Source organism: Pleurodeles waltl, chromosome 5 (genome assembly GCF_031143425.1).
Source record: "Pleurodeles waltl isolate 20211129_DDA chromosome 5, aPleWal1.hap1.20221129, whole genome shotgun sequence".
Lineage (NCBI taxonomy): Eukaryota > Metazoa > Chordata > Amphibia > Caudata > Salamandridae > Pleurodeles > Pleurodeles waltl.
The window spans coordinates 1,826,085,571-1,826,111,134 of NC_090444.1; positions in this window are offsets into that span (position 1 = coordinate 1,826,085,571).

Here is a 25,564-nt window from a genome sequence, read left to right on the forward strand (position 1 = left end):
TGTTTCCGCCGTATTTTTATTTGCGTTGGTTCCGCCTCGGAAAAGGTGGCAGATTGCCGGGTTGTGATAGGGTGGGCGGTAAATTGTCTTCCGCCTGTTTGTTGGCGGTTACCGCTGCGCTGTTTGTTTGTACCGCCATGGCGGTCGGAGTGTTAAAGTGGCTGTCTATGTTGGTGGTTTCCGCCGTGGTCGTGATTCAATTTTTTTTTCCGCCTGCCTGTTGGCGGTATTACCGCCGCTTTAACACCGACCGCCAGGGTTGTAATGAGGGCCTAAGTCCGAATGTAGAAAGTTGACCGGGACCTCCCAGCCAGCGTATCCGAGGAGGGTTCCAAGGACTTCGGATCAAGATCCAGGTTTTCTCCGGTCGAAGGATTTTCACCTCGAAAAAACAACTAACTCCGAAGGTAAAAGTCTCCATCGAGGGCTTCCACGAGGCATATCCAGAGAAGAGTTCCAGGAGGTCGGATTGGACGGGCAAATCTTCAGAAAAACAACTAAGTGCGAAGGTAAACTTTTGACCAAGGCCTCCGGCGGACTGTAGCCGAGCTGGGCTCCATCGCGGTCGGCCTTAAGCTTTGACTTGCTACCAGATGCCCAGACTGGCGATTTTTGTTTCTAGGTGCTAGAAAAAATAATTGTTTAAAAATTCATATATCTGGTTCCCCTTATCCAATTATATTAGTTTTGGTGTCATTTTAAAGATAAAAATATAATCTATTTTTATGAATTGGCTTTGGATTTTTAAACTATTTTCTGTGTTTTATGACTTTATGTTTTATTGACTTTTTTGTGATATATGAATGCTTTACACTCTGTCTCCTGAGTTAAGCCTTGTCGCTCGTTGCCAAGCTACCAAGGGTTGAGCTGGGTTTAATTTACAAAGACCTAACTGGACCTAAGTGGAGGTTAGTGGCCTATCGCTTTAGGTACCTACCTGCCCTTACCAATAACCCATTTTCCAACAACGATCCTCTGCCATAGCTCCATCTTCCTTGCAATGGATGTCTGCTGCACCTGTGATCCGAATAGCTGTGGCTTTACCCGGATGATTTCGTCCACCATGACCCTTAGCTCCTCCTCTGAGAACCTGGGGTGTCTTTGTGGTGCCATGGGTGTAGTGTGTGTGGTGTGTGTGAGGGTGTGTGGGGTGATGTGTTGGGGTGTGTGCTGTAAGGTGCGTGGATGGTGTATGGGTGATTGTGTTTTGTGGCTCTGGTTCTGTGGGTGCTCTTGGTCTGTCTCTCTCAGTTGGCAATATTTTTTCATCTTAAGGGGTTGTGGGTATTGTGGGTGGGTGTTTTATAGTGTTGTGGATGTGGTGTGTGTACGTGTGTCAGGTGTGTGTAGTTTGAATTGTCGAATGTGGTGTTGTTTTGTTGTGTGTATTTTGAGCCCGGCGGTATGTACCGCCAATGGTTTACCGCGGTTGAATGTCCGCCGCTTTGATTCGTGGGTCATAATGCTGTGGGCGTAGTTCTGTTGGGGTAACGTTGTGGGTTTTGCTACCACCAGTTTATCACTGACCTTTGGGCTGGAGGACTTGTGTGTATGTCTGTATAGTGACGGATTGGTATGTGTGTGTCATAATATGGGTAGCGGTAATCCGCTGCGGCACCGGTATGTTGATGGTGGTTGGCATGGCGGTAAGCGGGACTTACCGCCAATGTCATAGTGAGGGCCAATGTGTTTATGTTCAATTGAAGAAGAACCCATATTCTAACTGTGTTAAGTACTCTCATGAGATCCAATCGTGAACTGATTGTGGACTGTTTATTGCCAGATAATCCATTTCTCCATGATATCTTGTTAGCTATTAGATAATTGAATAAAGTTATCAAGGTTCTGATCAATGAGTCACAGACCTGTAAGGAGCCTTTACCCAGGTTGGTTTAGCTGCTTATGCAGAGCTGCCAATAGAAGGTTGCATCTGGCACTTAGTTGCAACCCGGGGAACAAGGCAATAGTGGCAAGTGCTAGACTTGAATAGAAGCAACCTATTAGAAATAGGAAATCGAGCACCAAGACGGTAACTTGGGTAGAATTTAGTGAGAGCATGTGACACGAACAATACTAAGACATTTTGAGATGTTGTGAACAAAGGGAAGATAAGCAATGTAACCACATAGGTGTTAGGATTCAATATTACCATTGAACGTTGGCTAGAACATTTCAGGTGGATTTACTTTTGTAAGGATATTATGGGCAATGATGAGAGGGCTGACGCTCCACACTTTACCCTGCAAATTAGATTTCAACTTGAAGAAGTGGTAATGGCCATCAAGGACAGTCCATCTAATAAGACACCTGGTCCATATGGGGTACCAATGGACCTCTACAATGAAAATATTCCCCTGTGGGCACCCTTTGTTACTAATATTTTCAATGCTGCTGTCTCCTAGAAAATACCTGCCTCATGGCAAACAGCTTTTATTGTACCTATTTTTTTAAGAATGGAAACAGGATGGATCGCCAATGTTATAGACCGATTTCACATTTGGACTTGATGGTCAAGATTGTGTGGTGCATTATTTGACATAGAATTGTGGGTTTGGCCCAAGAAAACTATGGGCCAGGTGTAGCAAAGAGATTGCGCCTCGCAAATAGCGAAAATCGCCGTTTGTGAGGCGCAAATGCCTCTTTGCTATGGAGAAATGCATTTTGCGAGTCGGATCCGACTCACAAAATGCATTTTCGACTCGCAAATAGGAAGGGGTGTTCCCTTCCTATTTGCGACTCGCAATGCAATTCAATTCCATTTGCGACCGCAAAAGCAGTCGCAAATCGAATTGCAGTTACCATCCACTTGAAGTGGATGGTAACCCAGTCGCAAACGGGAAGGGGTCCCAATGGGACCCCTTCCCCTTTGTGACTGGATAAAAAAATATTTTTTCAGAGCAGGCAGTGGTCCAAGGGACCACTACCTGCCCTGAAAAAATCCGAAACTAAAGGTTTCATTTTTTTTTTCTAAGTGCAGCTCGTTTTCCTTTAAGGAAAACGGGCTGCACTTTGAAAAAAAAAAATGCTTTATTAAAAAGCAGTCACGGACATGGTGGTCTGCTGTCTCCAGCAGGCCACCATCCCCGTGAGTGCCCATACTCCCAATGGGGTCGCAAACTGCGACCCACCTCATTAATATTAATGAGGTGGGTCTTTGCGACCCCATTGCGAGTTGCAGAGGTGTCTGAGACACCTTTCTGCATACCAAATTGCGACTTGCAATTTGCGAGTCGCAGGGACTTGCAAATTGCAAGTCGCAATTTGGATTTTTCCTACATCTGGCCCTATATTCCTAATTCTGTGCAGTATAAGTTCCCAGAGGGGCTGAGTACACAAGAGAAGTGTTTAAATGTACATCTCTTAATAGGGAAATATACAATTGCTAAAAATGGCTCACTATACCTTGCCTTTATGTACCACTGCATCCTATGGCCTGGGAATGGGGCCTGGGTTTTGTAGAAGATCGTATCAAGTTTGTACTACTTCTTCTCTGGATTGTGGTATGAGGTAACACACACACTGAATTTAATAGGGAGATTATCTCTGATTGTTTGGCATGTGACTTGGGGCATACAATCCCATGTTTAAGGTACATTAGGAGCATTGCTGAAAGTTTGGGAAAATCTGAGTTGTTTTCATCTCCTCATTAGCTGAGTAACAGGGAGGCAGGCCTAGTCAAGAAGGAGTACTTGAGATTTGCATCTCCTGCCAGAGAGGCGAGGAGCATTGAGAAACCTTCAATGAGAGTGTGCATTATGTTTAAGACATGCCTTGGCATTGAACCCTATTTCTCACAGGTCAGTAATGTCTGGGAAAGATCAGTTTTGTCCAGGTTCCGGCTAGGGTCTATCAGATGCAATCTCTGTTTTTCTTTGGGTCAGTTTGATACAAAAAGTATCCTTCTATGCCCTTGTCATGGCTCCTCCCTTCAGACACTTATGTACTTTACCCATTTCTATGAGTATGTTGATCCTTTTAGATGTAGATTTTTATTACCAATTTTAAAAGTTCAGGGCTTTTAACATTGTAGGCCAGAATTTTATTATCTCTGTATGTTACCTGACCTCAAAGTGTAATTTTCTGTTGTGGCCTTTTTTTAAAAACTGCACTACAGTGACATAATTCTATGCATTTTTAAAATACTATCATGTGTATTTTTTATATTGTTATCTTGATTTTTTTGTATGCCTTATTGTGCGTTTTATATGATGATTGCTCTTTTATGCTTATTTATTGATACTTGAATAAAGATGAACTGACTGACATAATATGCAAAAGGAAATTACGTAAATTTCGCACACAACTGCAACTAATCTGGGATCCGGGAAAAGGCGGGACCAGTAATTATGGGTGTTGTAGTGCAAAGCAAGGAGAGCTGGTACTAGTGGAGCTACTGACTACATAGGCCAAGGCAATCTGATGAGTTTGTGGACAATCGCTTGCCATGAGTTGGGTGAACAAGTGCACAATTATTCAATGACTGAAGGCGATATTTATATATTTTAGCTCAGTGCAATGAATCTCCAGAGGATTTCCTAGTGTAAAGCAGGGATTCCAAAAATTTATTTTGTTTCACTGAAGGGGAAAAGGTGGGTCTCATTTTGAAAGGATCCCTGAGGTCCTTCAGTGGTGAGAAGTCTCCCCTTTTTGAGCTGCACAGTTCTTGGCTCATTTGCAGCAGGTTCTGGTTAGAAAGGTTGCAGACAGCTTCATGGAGTGCTTTTCTCTATTTTGTTACTGTGTCCTTTTTGGGTTACTTGGTGGGTGCATTTATGTGTGTGATTTGTTTTGAGGCAGAGTATTTTAAAAATGTGACCATGAGAGTCATTTAGTGAATTCCTAATGTTTCTTTCTAGCCTAATTTTGTCTTTGTGTCTAGCTGCTGCATTCTGGGCCTCTTAGCTCAGCCACTGGTAATGGCCGTGGCCACCTGCCAGGGTAGTTGACCGACAATTAAGACCAATACAATAGTGTTTACATAGACAAATGTAAAGAAACCATACGCATGCACACAGGCCATCCTGCTTCTTGTATCGTGGTTAGTTATGAAAGTTACTAGCATGAATCTTAGAAAGCTGCACTGAGGCCAGACTACTAAACTGCATGGCTCGTACCCCTTATAGGTATATTCTTAATTTCAGTCTCAGGAATGGTGACAAAAATGAGTATAAAAAATTAATCATCAAGAAAAGTTAGCTTTAGAAGATCAAATCTACAAATAGATATGAGTTTTCTTTTTGGGATTTTGTATTTATGATATATTTAATATTATAAACCTGAGATATATTTAGTGAAGTATGACATTCACTGCTGTCAATTAAGGACTTCACATCTCTGGAGGACCCTGCTTAACTCATCTGTTAAGCAAAATACTTTAAAGGAAACAGCAGCAAGAGGGAAGAGATTGTATCTGTCTTATTCATGTCACTGCCGGGATAGCTGCCATTGAATATTCCTGCTATCCTCAAGCTTCTTTCAGAGGGGCCTCATGTCTTTAATACATTTTGGGCATTCTTGATAATGTCACAATGCCTTTAAAGTGCAGTGTGCTGAACTGGTGGGAGTTGAGGGGAGTTGGACTATAGGAGCGTGCTATTTAGCCCCCAGTCTGTGTTCAGCCATGGTGGATTTTTACATTAAAAGTGTGATGAACAGATTCCTATGTCTGTAGGCACATTCCCAGCTCAGGAGATTAATCGAAATGTAGCAATTGTGGGAGTTCAGAATAAGGGATATTTATGGGATTAGAATAGAATCTTCAATCATATGTATTTTTGTCTTTTCAAAACCCATAATTGGTTCGCTGACATCTCAAAACCCTCCTATAAGTAAAAGAAGGGAAGGTGGTCATTCCAACTGAGCTAAGAATAATCTGTACCTGACATGTTTGAGTATTGTGGAAGAATATTGTTCCTAAATCCACATGCATCTGTATAATCAAGTACCTTATTGAGCTAAAAGGGAAAGCCAGTTTCATGCACAGGCCCACAGTGATATTTCAGCCATGGTTTAAGAAAAGCAGTGCTGGACCTAGTGCAACGCCACTTTTCTTGCGCCCCTTGGCACCCCCCTAACGCCACCATGTATGCTCCGTATCTAGGATACGGCGCACCATGGCGGTAGTTAGGGAAACTAGCGTCAACATTTTTTACGTTAGTTCAGATCTTTGCAAAACGCTAATCCTGCAAAGCCCATTGAGGCCCATTGTAAGCAATCGCATACCTCCTTTTAACGCCTGCCATTTTTTCGCCCCGCCAACGGGGAACCCCCTGTGCATACATTATGGGGGTCATTCTGACCCCGGCGGTCAGAGACCGCCGGGGCCAGGGTCGGCGGGAGCACCGCCGACAGGCCGGCGGTGCCCCGCAGGGCATTCTGACCGCATCGGTTCGGCCGCGGTCAGATGCGGAAAACCGGCGGTCTCCTGCCGGTTTTCCGCTGCCCTTGTGAATCCTCCATGGCGGCGGAGCGCGCTCCGCCGCCATGGGGATTCTGACACCCCCTACCGCCATCCTGTTCCTGGCGGGTCTCCCGCCAGGAACAGGATGGCGGTAGGGGGTGCCGTGGGGCCCCTGGGGGCCCCTGCAGTGCCCATGCCAATGGCATGGGCACTGCAGGGGCCCCCGTAAGAGGGCGCCACTCTGTATTTCAGTGTCTGCTATGCAGACACTGAAATACGCGACGGGTGCCACTGCACCCGTCGCACCTTCCCACTCCGCCGGCTCAATTCTGAGCCGGAGTCCTCGTGGGAAGGATGATTTGCCCTGGGCTGGCGGGCGGCCTTTTGGCGGTCGCCCGCCAGCCCAGGGCAAATCCCAAAATACCCTCAGCGGTCTTTCGACCGCGGAGCGGTATTTTGGTGGGGGAAGTCTGGCGGGCGGCATCCGCCGCCCGCCAGACTCAGAATCACCCCCTATGTGCCTGGCGCAGGCATAATGTAACACAATGGGTTACAAAGTGGTGCCACTTTGTACATTTTGTGCAACGATTTTGGCCTCATTGGGACTCAGCGTAAAAAAAATCACGCTAATGTGGCACAAGGAAGCACTAGGGACTCTTAACTCAGCCCCGTAGACTATTGCAGACAGTTGCCTGCCGGCTTGGGGTACATGCCTCTGGAGGGTCTGTCAAGAGGGATATTGGATATCCAATACCATAGGATGCAGCCAACAGCTCACTGGAACTTGGTTATGCATTGTGGTCCTGGCTGGTGTGTGAGAACCTTCACTAATTGTGGATAGCCCATGCAGCTGTGTTGAGAAGGTCTTGTATCTTTGGACGCTGAGAATTTAGCAGCATCAGCCCTGAGAGGCAGCCAGCAGCACTAAGGTAACTGGCTTCTAAATCGCCAACTGGCCTCTGGGAATTCCCTTTAGGTAAAGTTTCTTAGTGAATGTTCTTGGGGTTGCAATGTCTAATTCTGCATATTTAGAATAAGCTTTAGATCTCACTAAAAAACTTTAGTTCATTTTTGTTTTATTGTTCTCATTTAATTCTTCTTCTTTTACCCATGCTCGGTGGGGGCCTTTTGTTATTTATTTCTTAAACGGTATTAGCTTGTTACAGCTCATACATTTTCGCTGGAGAGTTTGCTGCTCAGCTCCTGAGGTAGCCATATGGCCAGAGTTCACAGACTTCTTCATACAATGCGCCTTACCTTTCTTACGTACAGTCTCCATATCTAATGCTTCATTAGAAACATCTCAGGGTGGAGCCTTCGGACTGCGGAAGGGTTTTAAACTCCTGCACTTGGCTGGAGATGCATCTCATTACCTGTCACAAGCAGTATGATTGGCTTGCCTGTGAGATGCCCACAGTGTCTCAGCTGAAAGCAAATAATGATATTTCCTTCATGATGCGCAACAATGGCCTGATTTAAGAAAAGTGGCGCTGCACCCAGTGCAGTGCCACTTGTCTTGCACCCTTTTGCACCCCCTTACACCTCCACCATGTGTGCAGTGTGAAGTGTTAAGATAATTCAGAACTTTGCAGGATTATCGTAAAAAATGTTGACGCTAATCCTGCTAAGCCCATTGAGGCCCATTGTAAACAATGCATGCCTCCTTTTAATGCTTGGTCTGAGCAGGCGTTAAAGGTGCTGAAAAAAATGAAGCGAAGAAATCTCTTCGATTTCTTTGCACCATTTTTTCGCCCCCCCTAATGGGGGAACGTCCCCTTTGCATACATGTAGCACAAAGGGTTACTGTTAGACCTGACAGCCTTAGGGTGGGCATCCCCAAAATTTTTCCCTGCCTCCTTCCACTTTTCTGACACCGTTTTTGCTGGTTTTAGGACTCTGTGCACTTTACCACTGCTATCCAGTGCTAAAATGCATATGGTCTCTCTCTTCAACATTGGTTCATTCCAAATTGGCATGTTTGATTTACTTGTAGGTCCCTAGTACAGTGCACTACATGTGCCCAGGACCTGTAAATCAAATGCTACTAGTGGGCCCGCAGCACTGATTGTGCCACCCACTTCAGTAGCCCCTTAACCTTGTCTCAGGCCTGCCATTGCAAGGCCTGTGTGTGCAGTTTCACTGCCACTTCGACTTGCCATTTAAAAGTACTTGTCAAGCCTTAAAATCCATTTTTTTTTACATATAAGTCACACCTAAGGTAGGCCCTAGGTAACATAGGGCAGGGTGCTATGTAGGTAAAAGGCAGGGCATGTACATATGTGTTTGATACGTCCTGGTAGTGAAAAACTCTTAAATTTGTTTTCCATTAATGTGAGGCCTGCTCTTTCCATAGACTAGCATTAGGACTGCCGTCATATACGTTTTGAGTGGTAGATTCTGATCTGAAAGGGGAAACCAGGTCATAATTAGTATGGCCAGAATGGTAATAGAAAATCCTGCTTATTGGTAAGGTTGGATTTTATATTACTATTTAGAAATGCCACTTTTAGAAAGTGTGCATTTCTCTGCACCTGAAACCGGAAAAATGACGCAAACCACTTGCAGCGTGGAAAGAATCAACGCATCGTCTGTGCAACAACGGACGCAACACCTTACTTTTTCCACGCATCTCCTCCTCTACAGTCTCTGCGCGTCGTTATTTTTCACACATACAAGGTACTGTGTGTAACAAAGAGACTACTGTTTATATCTAAGGATTAAGACTCTTTTAAACTTTTTAAAAGTGATATTTCTACTTGTGCTTATTGGATCTTTGTCTTTTTGACCTTATTTTATTCAGATGAATATTATCTATTTTTCTAAACATGTGTGGTGAATTTTTGTGATGTTTTCACTGTGTTACTGTATGATTTATAGCACAAATACTATACACATTGCTTTCTAGGTTAAGCCTGACTGCTCAGTGCCAAGCTACCAGAGGGTGGGCACATGATAATTTGGATTGTGTGTGACTTACCCTGACTAGGATTATGGTCCCTACTTGCACAAGGGTGTATACCTCTGCCAACTAGAGACCTCATTCCTAACAGTTACAAAGTGGCACAATGCATGCATTCCGCTGTGCCCCTACTCACTTCGACCTCTGGTTCAAGAAGAGATTTATCAGTTATTACAGAATGGGCAGAGACAAGGCCTTTCCTGGTGACCCCACCCATGGGTTGTGTGAAGACTCGTACCACCTGTCGCAACACATGCATGCTGGGCCAGCATCATATGTACACAGAAAGAAAGGTGGAGTCAGAACAACTTCCTCCAAACCACAGCAACAAGAAATTCCTAGGAGACACTAGGCAGGGAACAGTAATGGAGAAGTATGAGCTATTTGGGGTAGTTCGCGCTTAGGCCCTTATAACTTTTTTGTCCACATAAGCGTACTTTTTTCCAACATTCTGGGGGTTCTGAAGGTACCCAGAGTTTTGGGGTTTCCCTGAAGCAGACCACAAAATTAGCCAAAATACAGCTAAAATGTGTTTTTTTGGGGGGGGGGGAGGGAAAAAATCGATGCAGATGAAAGCATCTGTTTTCTCCCTGCAAATGGCATCAACAAAGGGTTTGCGGTGCTAAAATCACCATCTTCCCACTTTCAGGAACAGGCAGACTTGAATCAGAAAACCAATTTTTTTAACACAGTTTTGGCATTTTACTGGGACATACCCCATTTTTGCTATTTTTATGCTTTAAGGCCTCCTTCCAGTTAGTGACAGAAATAGGTGTAAACCCAATGGTGGACCCCAGACAGCTAAACATTTCTAAAAGGTAGACACAATTCTGAATTCAGCAAGGGGTGTAGATCCTTCAAGGTTTTCTTATAGAAAGTAACAGTTGAAATACAATAATATTGAAAATGAGTTGAAAAAACAGCCATTTCTGTCTGCATTTTCTTCTGTAACTTTTTCCAGCTAGGCAGATTTTTTTAAGCAATATACTGTTACGTCTGCTAGACTCTTCTGGTTGTGGGAATATATAGGGCTTGTAGATTCATCAAGAACCCAGGGTACCCACAGCCAATAAGAGCTGCACCTTGCAATGGGTTTTCATTGAATACTGGGTATACAGCAATTCATTTGGTAAAATATAAAGAGTGAAAAATAGGTATCAAGAAAACCTATATATTTCAGAAATGGGCACAAGATAAGGAGTTTAGAAGAAGTGGTTATTTGCACATCTCTGAAATCGGGGGTCCCCATACTAGCATGTGAATTACAAGGCATGTCTCAAAATGACTTCTTTCTTACACACTTTCTTAAATTTGGAAGGCAAACATGTAGACAACGATGATTGGCAATAACACTTGTTCTTCTATTCTGTGTTCCCCCAAGTATCCAGATACAAAACTGTACCTCACTTGTGTGAGTAGGCCTAGTGCCCGCGACAGGAAGTGCCCCAAAACACAACGAGGACACATCACATTTTCCCAATGAAAACGGACGTGTATTTGCAAAGTGGATCCTAGCTGTGGATTTTGGCCTTTAGCTCAGCCAGCACCTAGGGAAACCTACCAAACCTGTACATTTTTTTAAAGTAGACACCTAGGGAAATCCAGGAGGGAGTGACTTGTGGGGCTCTCGCTGGGTTCTGTCACCCAGAATCCTTTGCAAACTTCAAAATTTGGCTAAAAAACACTTTTTCGTCATATTTTGGTGCTGCGAAGTTCTGGAATCTGAGGGGAGAATCTGAGGGCACTCCCCTGCAAACCTCATATTTAGCTTTAAAAAAAGCTAATTTTCCTCACATTTCTGGGGAGAATCACCACGTCGGCACAAATTTCCTACCACGCAGCGTTCCCTTGGGTTTCCGGATAAAAATGATACCCTTTTTTAGCTAAATTTGAGGTTTGCAGGGGTGTCTAGTTCAGAAAATGGTGGAGGATCCACATAAGCTAACAGCTCCCTGGACTCCCCCTGGACTTTCAGAAATGTCTGGGTGTGGTAGGTGTCCCTAAATGGCCGCTGAGCTCGGGACTAAAAACACAGGTGGCAGGTAGTTTTGTAATAGATAATTTTGATGTGTCCACATTGTGTTTTGGCCCTTTTCCTGTCATGGGGACTTGGCCCACCCACACAAGTGAGGTAGCATTTTTATCAGGAGACCAGGGGGAAAGGTGGGTGGTAGGACGTTTCTGGTTTATTTTTGCTTCTGGAAGAATATGGCACGGAAATGCAAGACAAATCTGTGATTTTAGTCACATTTTGAAGTTTACAGGGCATTGTGGCTAAGAAACTTGTTGGGATCCACAAGAATCACACTACTCCACCGGGTGTATAGTTTCAAACTGATCTAAAGTTTGCACATTTTCCCTAGAGAAGAAGTGAACACGCTACCAAGACTTTTATATTTGGGATGTTTCAAACACTCAAATTGTACAAAGAAACACCCTGAGGTTTTGTTACAAAGACCCCTCACCCACCAAACTAGTTGGTGGCATGCTTCATCTTTGGGGTCCCACTGAGACACCTAGCATGCCACGGTTGTGCTTTGACGCCTGATAACAGCTGAGCAAGTTTTTTATTTTTTTATTTTATTTTACCACACACATACTGGTTGGATTTAGCATGAGGGTGAGTGACGGTTCATTAGATTAAATTTTGTAAACAAGAGATTTCACAAAAATGAAATGCACTGTTAATAACTGAAATGCCAAAAAATTAAACTAATGACCCACAGCTCATGAGCTGTAAGGCCACGTCAAGGCACCAACCGACTTACATTTTGCATTGCGCCACTCTGTAAATATGGCGCAGCGATTTCAGCCTCAAGGGGCCACAATAACATCAAAGATAATGACGTAAATGTGGGGCAAGGTGACGCTAGAGCTATATAAATATGCATTATAAATCACCGCTCTCTGTAAAAATGAGATTGTGTCTAGTGAGCTGAGGTGTGCAAAAGAGGCTAGAAATACATTTAGAGGTATATGTAAGAGGTTATTAATAAGTATAGCAAACCCAAACTTACAAGTAAGTACATCCAGGATTGAATGCTAACAAAAAGCTCTTTTAGAGAAAATGACATGAGGTACGCAAGTAGGAAAATACCCACCCAGTGTCTGAGAGACTCCATGCAAAATGACGTACGGTTCCCATGTATTGATGCCTTACCAAATCCTGCCCTTAGACTAGCATGCTAAAGCTGAGAATTGGATTAAATCTGTATTATGTAAGCCATTCTGCAAAGAACGAAACTTGTGGGTGTCCAGGGAAAGTGTACATGTGGATGAAATGTAAAGTGTGACTGTTTACATGTTTTATTAGACTGTCCGAGGTTATTGCTCACATGTAAATAACTTTTAAGGCCTTTTAAAAAAAATATATATGGTATAGTAGAAAGCAGGCATTTGGCCACATTCATTTTTAATTGGTATGAGGTGTTTGGATGTGACTTGTGCAATAGGAAGATTTCTGTTAGCAGTGAAGGAATTTTTCAAAGAATGTTAATTAGTTTTAATGGTATTTGAGAGGTGATCTGTATAACAAATGTATTTTTTGGGCTGAGAAGGATTTTATAACCTGTAAATACTTTAAATCATTATGTGGCACCTTTAGGTTTGTTTAAAAGACTAACGGCCTGATTTAGATCTTGGCCGTAACAGTCCTGTTATCCAGTGGCCGCCATGATGGTCCACCCGCCAGATTTAGATGTTAGCGATACCATAGACTTTAACCCTCCTGTGTCCCGCCGACTCCGCCAAGCATTCCCATATGCGTTGACGGCACCATAGGAAAGTGTGGCTGACGGCGGACTCCAGCCACACTTACCGCCAAGCAGATTTGACTGTGTCTTACTGCCAAGCAAAAAGTGGCTGTCCAACCTCCACTACTGAGTTGGCGGATTGGGGGGAAAAGATGTGAAAACTCACCTTTTCTCTCAAGTCCACTTTAGTTTCCTACTGGACACGACTCGACAGGACCCTCTGTCGCTGCTGCCATCGGACCACAGAGAAAAAAAGACGCCCTCTCCGTCGCTGGACATGAAGGCATGCAACGCACACTGACTAAGTATGTGGTGGCACTGTACATGAACATGGGACTACTGCAGACATATACATGTCACTGTAAGTTTTGGATGGGGACACACTAGCACACCACACATATTGCACACATACACAACTGTAATTATGGTGCCAGTATTCATTGCCAAATATTACATTAATCGTACATTCACACTTGTCAACTGTGCCAATGTGTGCACATTGAAAGGGGAACTGTACCTACCATATAGTACTGTGTGTGTGTGAGATGCGATTGGCTGTATGAGGTGGACGGAGGTATAGTGGGTGATGTGGTTGTTTCAGTATGTTTGCCACTTGCTTTTGGTGTGTATGTTGTTGTGTATGTTGTGTTGTGTTCTGTGTTGTGCAGCTGCGTGCAGAATTCAGATGCATGTTGTTGTGGGGCAGTCGCTGTTGTGATGTGTGTAGTTGTGCTAGTGTGCATGTGTGTGTAGATGAATATATAGTTGTGTTGGTTGTGTTGTGTGAAGATGCAGTGTCACTAGTATGTGTATGTTGTATCATGGATCTATGTGTATGTGTGTGAGCGGCATGTTGTGTTGTGTTGGAATGGCAATGGATATTGGTGTGTGTGTGGTGTGTTGTGTGGTGCAGGTGGTCGCATATGGCAGGGGTAGAGTGTGTGTGTGACTAACTTCTATTCCGCGGCCACTGGCATTGTCCGTTGTCCATTGGGTCCAGCAATGTCCTCCCTCCATCAGCAGACCATCTTCAGGACACCACCTATACAACTGTAACATCTCAATACACCTGCCTGATGGCTAAGTAGGGACTCCGTTGGGGAGACCTTTGCCTTAGCCACAATACATCTAAATAGGGCGGGCGGAACACCGTCAACTTGATGGGCTTCTCGGGTCCGCCGCCAACGCAGGTTGGCGGTAACATCATTAAGATCTAAATCAGGCCCTTAGGTCTAAGTAAACCTCCTTTTTAACTGACAGATTCTGCTGACCCTCCAGAAAGATCCAGGGGCCAAGAAATACAGGGGGTCATTCTGAGTTTGGTGGGCGGCGGTCGCCGCCCGCCAAACTTACTCCGCCGAATGACCGTTCCGCGGTCATAAGACCGCGGGGGCCATTCAGACTTTCCCGCTGGGCCGGCGGGCGCCCGCCAAGGGAGCACCCGCCGGCCCAGTGGGAAAGGCCCTGCAACACAGAAGCCGGCTCCGAACGGAGCCGGCGGTGTTGCAGGGGTGCGACGGGTGCAGTTGCACCCGTCGCGATTTACACTGTCTGCTATGCAGACAGTGAAAATCATGCTGGGGCCCTGTGAGGGGGCCCCTGCACTGCCCATGCCAGTGGCATGGGCAGTACAGGGGCCCCCAGGGGCCCCACGACACCCGTTCCCGCCATCCTGTTCCTGGTGGTAAAAACCGCCAGAAACAGGGTGGCGGGAAGGGGGTCGGAATCTCCATGGCGGCGCTGCTTGCAGCGCCGCCATGGAGATTCAGCCCAGACAGGGGAAATCCGGCGGGAAACCGCCAGATCCCCTTTTCTGACCGCGGCTTTACCGCCGCGGTCAGAATGGGCAGGAAAGCACCGCCAGCCTGTTGGCGGTGCTTTCCGTCGTTCACGGCCCTGGCGGGTTTTACCTCCAGGGTCGGAATGACCCCCAAAGTGTTGCCAGTAATTTGACATGTGCATATTTAGTATCAGACTACATGTGATTGGTTTCTGTTTTAATGAGTTTCACCTGTTGATTGGTTTGTCAGAGTCCTGATTGTTCACTCTCGCCTCCATTTTAGTAGCGGGTGTGTTTCATGTATTTGAAGCTGTGTTGCAATATATGTTTTATATTAATTGTAGCTAAAAATAATTTTGCTTTCATTTTTAAATTTTTATTTAAAAAGAAAAAAACTAAAATGTAATAAAAATGAATTCAAAATCTTTTTTATTTTATTTCCGCTCTTTTTCTTTGTGGTGTTAGTGTTATTCCTTGCCACTAATGATTTCTTTGAGAGAGCGCTGCAGGTCAGATATTGGCAAAATGTTGGACTTGACTTACTCCAAGGCTTGGCCGGAGAACATTTCACCCCACTGACAGTAATACTACTGTTAGAGATTTGGGTGTAGGTTTTGCAAATAGACATTCCCTTGCTGTTTTGTGAGTGTGTTATGGTTTTTGCATGTGTCTTCTAACCCCCAGTCCCTTGATTTCCATAACCCCACCCATTTTCCAACTCCCTCTTATCTCTTCAACATTTACAAATAAAAGCTGTATTTACGTATATGGAAATCTCCTCACTTGCTGTGGAGAACTCTGTATGTAAGAGATAGGTTGGCATAGTTGGAGGATTTCAGGCAGAAGATGTGTGAATAGCATTTGCAGGCACACGGAGTAGTACTACTGGAGTATTACTTTCTGTACCTACAAATAATTTTGTGAAAGGCCCCTATAATAGTATAATAGTAATGGAATCCCTAGCCCCTTATAGTGCTCTGACATAACTAGGCCTGGGTCAAGTTTGAGCAGTTGCGCTACACAGAGCTCCGCAAAGTGCCCAGAAAACTCCATTGCGCTACGCGGAGTTCCGCAAGCAGCAGAGTGCATTGGGTCACGCTGTTCGCGCCGTTTTTTAGCACCAGGTGTTTGTTCCTTGCTAAAACATCAGTGCAAATGGCTCCCTGCGCAGCGCAAGAGGGTGCTGCTTCTTTTCTGCTGCTCAAGTTGATTTTCTACTCAAGTGGAAGCTACCTCAACGCGAATGGAAGGTTTCTCAATGTGAGCCGTCACAACCATCTGCGACCACTCGCGCTGAGAAATCTCGCCGGGAGGTGGTCTTGAGTAAGGTTTTCCTTACTCGCGCTCGCCAACTCACCATTGACGAGCGCGAACGAGGAAAAAACTCTGCTCCACTATGCAGAGTTTTTCGGAACTCCATGCTCTAAGCAGAGCGCGGAGTGGGAAAAACTCTGCAAACTCTGCGAGCGGAGTGGAGTTAACCGCCCACCCCAAAACATAACTAGGCCCTGATGACAAAGGTTGTGTGCTCACAGGTGCAAGTTGTGTTCCTGCTAATTACCTTTAGCGCCAGTTGAGGTAAGAAGCCAGGGTCGTATTATGCACATGGTGCACTTTTCCTGTTTGCACTGAGAGAGAGCCTGATGGAGGATAAAAGAAACATTAGTTGGCAACGTTGGTATTCAGCACCTCTGACATTTGATATCACTAGACAGTGGCTTAACAAAGGCCCCAGCATCCCCTGCGGTGATGGAGAGGGAGAGGGCAGAGCTCCAGGAGCCCCCCACAAGGACAGCACCTGGCGTGAGTGATTCTGGAGGGGGTCCCACTGGTGCCAGCCGCAGGCTTCTGAGCACAGCATTGGGCACTAACACTTATTATTTTACAAATTAAGCACTGGTTAGTCGCAAGGTTAATAAAGAAATAGACCGATGTTATTGTTTAGCTAGGCTAACTTGTAATCTGTTTGTATGTTTCTGAGATGCCAGCGTGTTTTGCTGCAAAACAAAGTGTCCTTTTAACACCTCGTCTCTTTTACACAGATTTAGTCATGATTCACTTTTCATTTTTGTCCATGCCAATGAAGTCACTGACAATGTGGGATGGCAACACACTCTGCATGGGAAAATGCATAGTGTACACTTGCTAAAAGCATGCAGTCTGTACAATATTAATTGTCATATGTAGCACCTGACACCTCACTTCTGTCAATTTTATGCAGTGCTAATAATAGGTGTCACTATTACCCAATAATAATGACATTAAAGTCCATATTTATACTTTTTTTGCGCCACATTTGCATCATTTTTTGATGTAAAAGCGGCGCAAACTTACAAAATATAATTATATTGTGTAAGTGTGCGCCACTTTTGCGTCAAAAAATGGCGCAAATGCAGCACAAATAAAGTATGAATATGGGCCTATATGTACCAGCCTTGGAAGGATGGAAGACTAGGTAAGCCTCTCTGCATTCAAAATTGTGACCTGCAGACCACAGCAGACACTGGTAGTGAGTGTGTTCTCTGAGCCATCTTGGAACTTTATGTATCTAGTTGCCACATCTGTGCCCATGGCTTACCAGATGCTCTGGGGCCACAGGAAGACTGAGCGTACAGTGAGCACTCAGGCAGTTACCCCACGTGCGCTGCTGGATATGTCTACAGCCTGGACCGTAGTGATGATTCTGGGATCATTGTCACCTGAACGGATGGTCCACAATCAGTTGGAGGCACCTCCAGGGACATCTTAAGGGCTTTGGGGGCCCTGGGCCAAACTCATTTTGGGGGCCCCTGTTCGGAACAGCTTTGAATTTATGATCCAGTTTCAGCTCTTTCATGCCCTCTTTGCCAGGTCACTGACAGTGCAGAGGAACACTGTTCTAAATTCTGAATGTGTTTACATCAAATAATCAGGGTAGCAGCTACTCAGTAATATCACTGAAAATAATCTCTGACACACCCTCCCATTTCTCATATGTGAGGTCCTGTTTTCATCTAAAAGAACCTTTTTATGGATGTTGCAAGCAACATAACCACAACATTTCTCTGAAAAATGTCTGTCATAGACTCTCACATTTTGTCTGCATTAAAAATAAACTAAAGGAAAAAGCTATTTAAAACACACTGTTTAAGAAACATTCAAGGCCATCTGAGCAAGACTCTCTGCAGAACAGAGCTGCCTCTATCAGGGCCCCCTGAAACACTGGGGTTCTGGGCCACAGCCCATAATGCTCATGCCTTAAAATCAGTGTTTAATTTGAGCCGGTGGTTTCTGGTGCGGGGCACCAGCACTTATTTTTGAGGGCCAGCACTTCATTTCCTGCATCAGGCATTTACTGTGAGCAAAAGACACATAAGGGAAAGGTGGAGAAAGAGAAAAAGGCAAAAGCTTAACAAAAGGAGAAAGTAGAAAGCTGCAAGAGTGAGCTGAAGGGGCAGGGTGCTTGTAAATTGATTAAAGAGGCCTGAGATGCCTCACACATTTAAATGCAGCAGCCTCGTGTTCCAAGAGAGAGCTTTGGGCACGGCACATTTTTATTTACAAATTAAGCACTGCTTAAAATGTCTCTGGTCAGCACAGGCAGCAGTTGAGGATGGAATGCAGCAGCAGACTAAGAATGACAAACTAGTTCTCCTTCTATTTTTTTAGCCAGTGCTGTAATTCTGAAGGAAAAGGCATGGACAAGCTTATGAACTACCCTTCCCAAGATGGTGGACTCTCCAGAGAACTTGAATGGAGGTTCCCATTAGGGTGACCAGGCATCCCGGATCTGCCAGGACAGTCCCGCTTTTTCACTCACTGCCCCCGGCAGATTTCAGGAAGTTTAGCTCATGTCCAGTTTTTTAAAGAGGGTCAACTGAAAACGGTGGGAGGTGTCTTTTTATGTTTTCCAAACCAGGGATAGTTAGCAGCTGTTATAAGAAAGCAATTTCATTAACCAGAATGATACTGGCTTTAATAAGTGCTATTTATTTATGTTCTTAGTGCCTCTGCTACAATACTATTCTGATGAGAGCTGTCATTCTGCACGCTCGGTTGAAGTAAAATTTTGTCCTTTTTCTACTTATGTGAAATGTCCCAGTTTTTTGCTTTAAAATTCTGGTCACCCTACCCATCGGGATTCTGCTTTGTTCAAGTATAATTGGCCTGGTTTTCCCGCACCAAGATTTTCCAGAAATTCCAGAAGCAAGCACACCATACCTGGTGTAATCAGTCAGGACGTCAGACAGGTAAATTCGCTTTAGGCTCGACCCCTGGCACTCGACCGCCGGCCCCTGCCCTCCCACCCACAGGGTAGGGAGCCCCTCACTCCAGCAGCTTAAGCGGGGCTACCGGTGGGCCCATTGGTGTGCTCAGCTGTGTCCCTGACAGAATAAGTGGGGATGAGAGAACATAATGGGTAGGCAGGTGAAAGAAAGAGTGGGAGTAAGGAGGGTGAAAGGAAGTACAGAGTGAAAGCAAATTTTGAAAAAAAGAGAAGGTAGGAGAAAGGGTGAATGAATGGATAGATGAAAGCGGGGCTGGATGGAAGAGTGAAAGGCATGATGGCTGAACCCGTGAATGGATGTACGAGTGAACAGTTGAAGAAGTGCGAAAGGATGGAGGGGTTAAAGGACAGATTAAAGGATACATGTATATGTTAATGGATGGATGGATGGATGGGAATGGGACTACAGAAGAATGGATGAAAAGATGGAAAGTTGCATGTTTGAATGATTGGGTGGATGGAAGGATGAATAATGGGTGAGGGTGGAAGGCATTCTTCTAACGAAGGTCAGGTTTGCTCGCTTTGCATGCAGGGTGTGATGAGGTATGTTTCACGTGGGGGTACTTTAATTTTCTGGCTACTCCCTTGCTCCCACCTATTCGACACCAACAAGCCCACTCGTTCCTCTGTTCCAGGCGTCTCTCCCAAACCTGCCCCATACACTGGCCCAATGCTCACATTTACCATCTGTTCAATCCCCACTGAATTGGAAATTCCATGTGTGAGTCTGCCCAGAAAAATGTACACACAGTTACTTCCCATTCATGGGGATTCATTGGTAAAAAGGTGCTAGGTGCAGAGATACTGGCTGTAATCATTATTTCGAGCCACCCAGCAACGTCTAACTTTTAACTAGGGCTTGAAAGTGCAGCCTATTTTATTTATTTATATAACTTCATTAGTATTTCATTCCTCATGGCCGCTGGAGGTTAAGAAGTAAATAAGCAAACATAGGTACTGATTACGACTTTGGCGGTCGGACTGAGCTGGCCACCAAAGCCACAGGGAGGAGACTGTCGTCATACCAGCGGCCTCCCCCCAGTCGTATTACGATGTTTCCACTGGGCTGAACGGCAGAAACAGTGCCACGGCATTGGCTTCGGCTTCCTTAAGGGAGCGGAGGTCCATGCCATGGCACACCAGCACCCTTGGAATGCGCACTGTCTGCTGTGCTCGCAGGGGGTGGCTGCACTGCCCACGCCATGCGTGCCATATCATGGATGGGCTGTGCAGGAGCCCCCCGTGGCCCCCAGTACTGGCTTTCTGACAGCCTTTTCATGGCACGGAACTGCCCATTAAAGGGCTTGCAGAAAGAGGACTTGCTAAACTCAGTGCCGCCGTGGCTGCCCACGACTACGACCATCGCCATCCGGTCAGGAGCCGTATTTCTGGCGGTGGCGGTGGTCCCCTGGTGGTCTGACCGCCAGGGATGTACACTGGCGGTCGGACTGCCAGAAGTGTGGCCGACCAACCACCACCTTGAGTCCGCCAGATTCGCAATGAGGCCCCTATTACGTCTTGAAAACCTGGCATCCAATGGACACCCCCCTGCTTTACCTTTCCTTCATGGTGTGATGTCCTCGCTAAAGATAAAGGTCCTGAGTCAAAATCTAACTGACATTTCAAATGACTTACCCTGATAGTGAGAACGTGTGAACATCCCAATCTCTGTGCAGTTTTTGTTTTGAGCAGGTTTATGAATCTCAAGTTGTTCTCTAAATACCACACAGGGTATTTACTCAGGTAGGGATTATCTATCATATTCGTTCGACAGCACACCCCCGCAATTTTCCTCTGACCTATTTTACTAGAAAAAGCCAGCCTGACACCAGGAAAGAGCTAAAAAGTGTGGAAACAAGAACAATAAACGTCGATTTCACATGTTCTTCCTCATCCTGTCTAGGCAAACTTCGAACAATACTTATGTGTAATGGTGTTTACCAAGTGTGGTGGATGCACTCCCTCCTCCACCACACAAATAATCATAATATTGAAGTTTGTTTATTTAAAAAAAAATTAGTTTAATGCCACACTGGCACCCATTGTAAACGCACGGGGCTGCCTGGGATCACTGCTGCCTCATATAAAGTGAAGCATTCTGACATTTAAGGTGATGTCTTTGCAAAGGGGCATTGAAAGAGTTGCAGTAAATGGGCTCTTTCCCTGCCTAGAAGACTCCGTGCGCTTATTATGCTTTTCTCACCACGAAATCCACTTGGAACTAATGGGATCTCTCAACTCCTTCTCCCAACAAGCATCAACAGTCAATCAGAAACCATCAACACAGCAATTTTATCATCTGCTACACTGTCAGCAGCGCGGTAACCACGGCAACCGAGGCGGCAGCGGCGGAAGATGGCGCCGGGCAGGGATGAGGGAGTGAAAACATAGGCGGCCGGGTAGTGCATTAGAGGTAACACAGCGGGGGGTCGGCGGTAATCACGGGAAGCGCCGGTTTGGGTAATATTGAGAAATCTTATCGCTGTGGGAGCCGCGCTGCTGCGTCAGGGGAGGGGTGCCCAACGTGGGTTCAAGAGGGCTGGGCCAATTCCAAATTATTAGTGCGGCCCTATCCAGAAAATATGTATCACATCGTCGTTAATTATTCTGAAGTTCTGGCACGGATCGGACCCTGTTGGAAGCACTTTGGGCACCTCCCCCTAGTTTCAATGGAGATTGTCTAAGTTCCTAAGCCCTGCTGAATGTCGGATACGGTTAACCACTGAAGCCCATTTCACCTTCTGACAATCAATCTGCATTTATCAGATAGTGCTCTGAAGTTACTGAGGACCATCGCGCAGCGCTATAAAAAAATCTTAAATAAATAATGAATAAGTACATTGTATGTTCAAAACTAGTCAGGCTTGATATAAGGAATTTCTACTCTTTTTATCAAATTATTTTACTTTTCTTGTCATTTCCTATACCTCGATTTCTTCAGATGACTTTTTGAGAGGGCTGGGAGTCACAGCCTAGAAGCTGGATGAGCGCTGTAAGGTACAAAAAACATTAGGTGGGGCCTCCTCCATATGATCAGCTGAAAAGATGGGTTTTGCGGCATTAGTAGTACTTTCAGGACACCTCCTCAAGGCTGAGGGAGATCGCAAACAAAATCTTGTGAATGAAATAACTTTATAGAGTGGGTATTGTGAATGAAGGAACTCTATCATGTGGGTCTTGTGAATGTAAGAACTTTATAGAGAGAGTTTTGTGAATAGAAGAAGTCTATAGGGTGAGTATTGTGAATGAAGGAACTCCATCATGTGGGTCTTGGTAACTATATAACTTTATAAAGTGTGTATTGTGAATAAAGGAACTTTATCTTGTGAGTCTTGTGAATAAAAGAGTTCTATAGGGTGGGTCTTGTGAATGAAGGAGCTCTATCACATGAGTCTTGTGAATGAAATAATTCTACTTGTGAATGAAGAAACTCAATCATGTGAGTCTAATGAATGAAAGAATTCTACTTGTGAATAAAGGTCTCTATCATGTGAGTCTTGAGTACGAAATTATTCTATAGGGTAAGTATTGTGAATGAAGGAACTCTATCATGTCGGTCTTATGAATGAAAGAACTTTATAGAGTAGGTATTGTGAATGAAGGAACTCTATCATGTCGGTCTTGTGAATGAAAGACCTTTATAGTGTGAGGCTTGTGAATGAAGGAACTCTATCATGTGGGTCGTGTGAATGAAATAATTCTATTGGGTAGGTCTTGAGAAAGAAGGAACTCTATCATGTGAGTGTTGTGAATGAAATAATTAAATAAGGGTGAGTGTTGTGAATGAAGGAACTCTATCATGTAAGTGTTGTGAATGAAAGTACTTCTATAGGGTGAGTATTGTGGTTGAAAGAACTCTACAATGGGGGGCTTGTGAATGGAAGAGTTCTATAGGGTGAGCGTTGAGAATGAAAGAACCATATCACCTGAGTCTTGTGAACTAAAGAACTTTATAGAGTGGGTATTGTGAATGAAGGAACTCTATCATGTGGGTCGTGTGAATGAAAGAATTCTATTGGGTGGGTTTTGTGAATGAAGGAACTCTATCATGTGAGTCTTGTGAGTGAAATAATTTTATAAGGATGATTATTATGAATGCAGGAACTCTATCATATGAGTCTTGTGAATGAAAGAACTCTATAGGGTGAGTATTGTAAATCAAGGAACTCTATCATGTGAGTCTTGGGAATTGAAGAATTCTATATAGATGAGTATTGTGAATGAAGGAACTCTATCATGTAAGTGTTGTGAATGAAAGAAATCTATAGGGTGAGTATTGTAAACCCAGGAACTCTAGCATGTGGGTCTTGTGAATGGAAGAGTTCTATAAGGTAAGTGTTGTGAATGAAGGAACTCTATAATGTGAGTCTTGTGAGTGAAATAACTTTATAGAGTGGGTATTGTAAATGAAGGAACTCTATCATGTGAGTCTTGTAAACAAAATAATCCTATAGGGTGGGTATTGTGAATGAAGGAGCTCTATCATGTGAGTCTTGTGAATTAAATAACTTTATAGAGTGCATATTTGTGAATGAAGGAACTCAATCATGTGAGTCTTCTGAATGAAATAATTCCATAAGACAGGACTTGTAAATGAAGGAACTCAATCATGTAATTCTTGTGAATGAAATAATTATATAGGGTGAGTATTGTGAATGAAGGAACTCTATCATGTGAGTCTTGTGAATTCAATAATTCTATAAGGGTGAGTATTGTGAATGAAGAAACTCTATCATGTAAGTGTTGTGAATGAAAGAGCTCTCTAGGGAGAGTGTTATGAATGAAGGAACTCCATCATGTGGGTCTGGGGAACTAAATAACTTTATAAAGTGTGTATTGTGAATGAAGGAACTTTATCTTGTGAATCTTGTGAATAAAAGAGTTCTATAGGGTGGGTCTTGTGAATGAAGGAACTCTATCATGTTGTTGTAGTTTGGTCTCTTGCTCTAGGCAAGACTGCTGGTTAAAGGATGACAGTACTTTTGTTCGTAGGCGACTATTCCTATCCTACAACAAGACGCAACTGTTGTCCCAACCTTACCGGGTCACTAGCAGCATCTCACCAGAAACACAATAGTAAAAGGTGATTTGTGGCAGCCTTTACGCATGGACTCGAGAATAAGACATCTCAGGGAGTGTCGTGGTTAAACGGAGATTACCCCTTTCTCACAGATATATCATGTCTCATACAAACACAGGCAATGACAAAGACGCAGTAACGTTTCAATAGTTTTTATTTGCCGTAACTGCAATTTGCGATAAGTTGCATGGGCTGCAATGTTTCGGATAATGAACAATGCAAGGAACAGAATTGTGAAGACGAAAGTCATTATTACAAAGACCCCCACCAACTTGCAATGCATGTAAAAGACATACAAGATATAATATGCCCTAATACCCTAATGTGAGAGGCCTAAACTCCGACCTAAAGGAGAGCTGGGTTTGCTAAACATAATCTGCCAATGCCATGTCCATGAGAGGAGCCCCCAACCCTCGTTACCTTGGAATGAGGTCTCTATCTCAGACTCCGCAGGGACACGAAGGCTGGGTCAGCGTCAAGACGACTGCAGCATCGATATCGGCGATGGTGGCGATGCCCTCTGGTTGGTATCCCTCTGATTATCTGTCTAAAGTGTGATATATTTATACAGATCTACCAGGACCCCTGACGTAGGTGTGTTCCCAAACAATAGATAACAGGCATGCTTGGGACGGCAATTAATATAAACAATCCCTCGAAAGTATAGAGAGGGAAAATCCCGAAGTGTGAACACCTACTGTTTGTTTGTCTTTGTTGCTTGATCTTGACGCCTTAGCGCGGTGACACTGATAATGCAAAACATAACAAGTGGCCTAACTATAAACAAGGCAGCCATCTTAGAAGAATTAAATAATTAAATGGGCTAAGACAGAGCAAGCTAAGTAGGTTAAAAGTCACTAGGTGACGGGGGCACGAGTCTGCAAGCCAGAGGCTCAGCTAACTCCTGTTATCCCATTAAAATGAACTAGGACTCACTACAATGTGATTCTTGTGAATGAAAGAACTTTATAGAATGGGTATTGTGACTGAAGGAACTCCATCATGTGGGTCTTGCAAGTGAAAGAACTTTACAGAGTGGGTATTGTGAATGAAGCAACTCTATCAGGTGAGTCTTGTGGATGAAAGAATTCTCTAGGGTGGGCCTTGTGAATGAAGGAACTCCATCATGTAAGTCTTGTGAATGAAAGAATTCTATAGGATGGGTCTTGTAAATAAAGGAACTATATCGCATGAGTTTTGTGAATGACAGAATTCTACTTGTGAATGAAGAAACTCAATCATGTGAGTCTTATGAATGAAATAATTCTACTTGTGAATGAAGGTCTCTATCGTGTGAGTCTTGTGAATGAAATAATTCTATAGGGT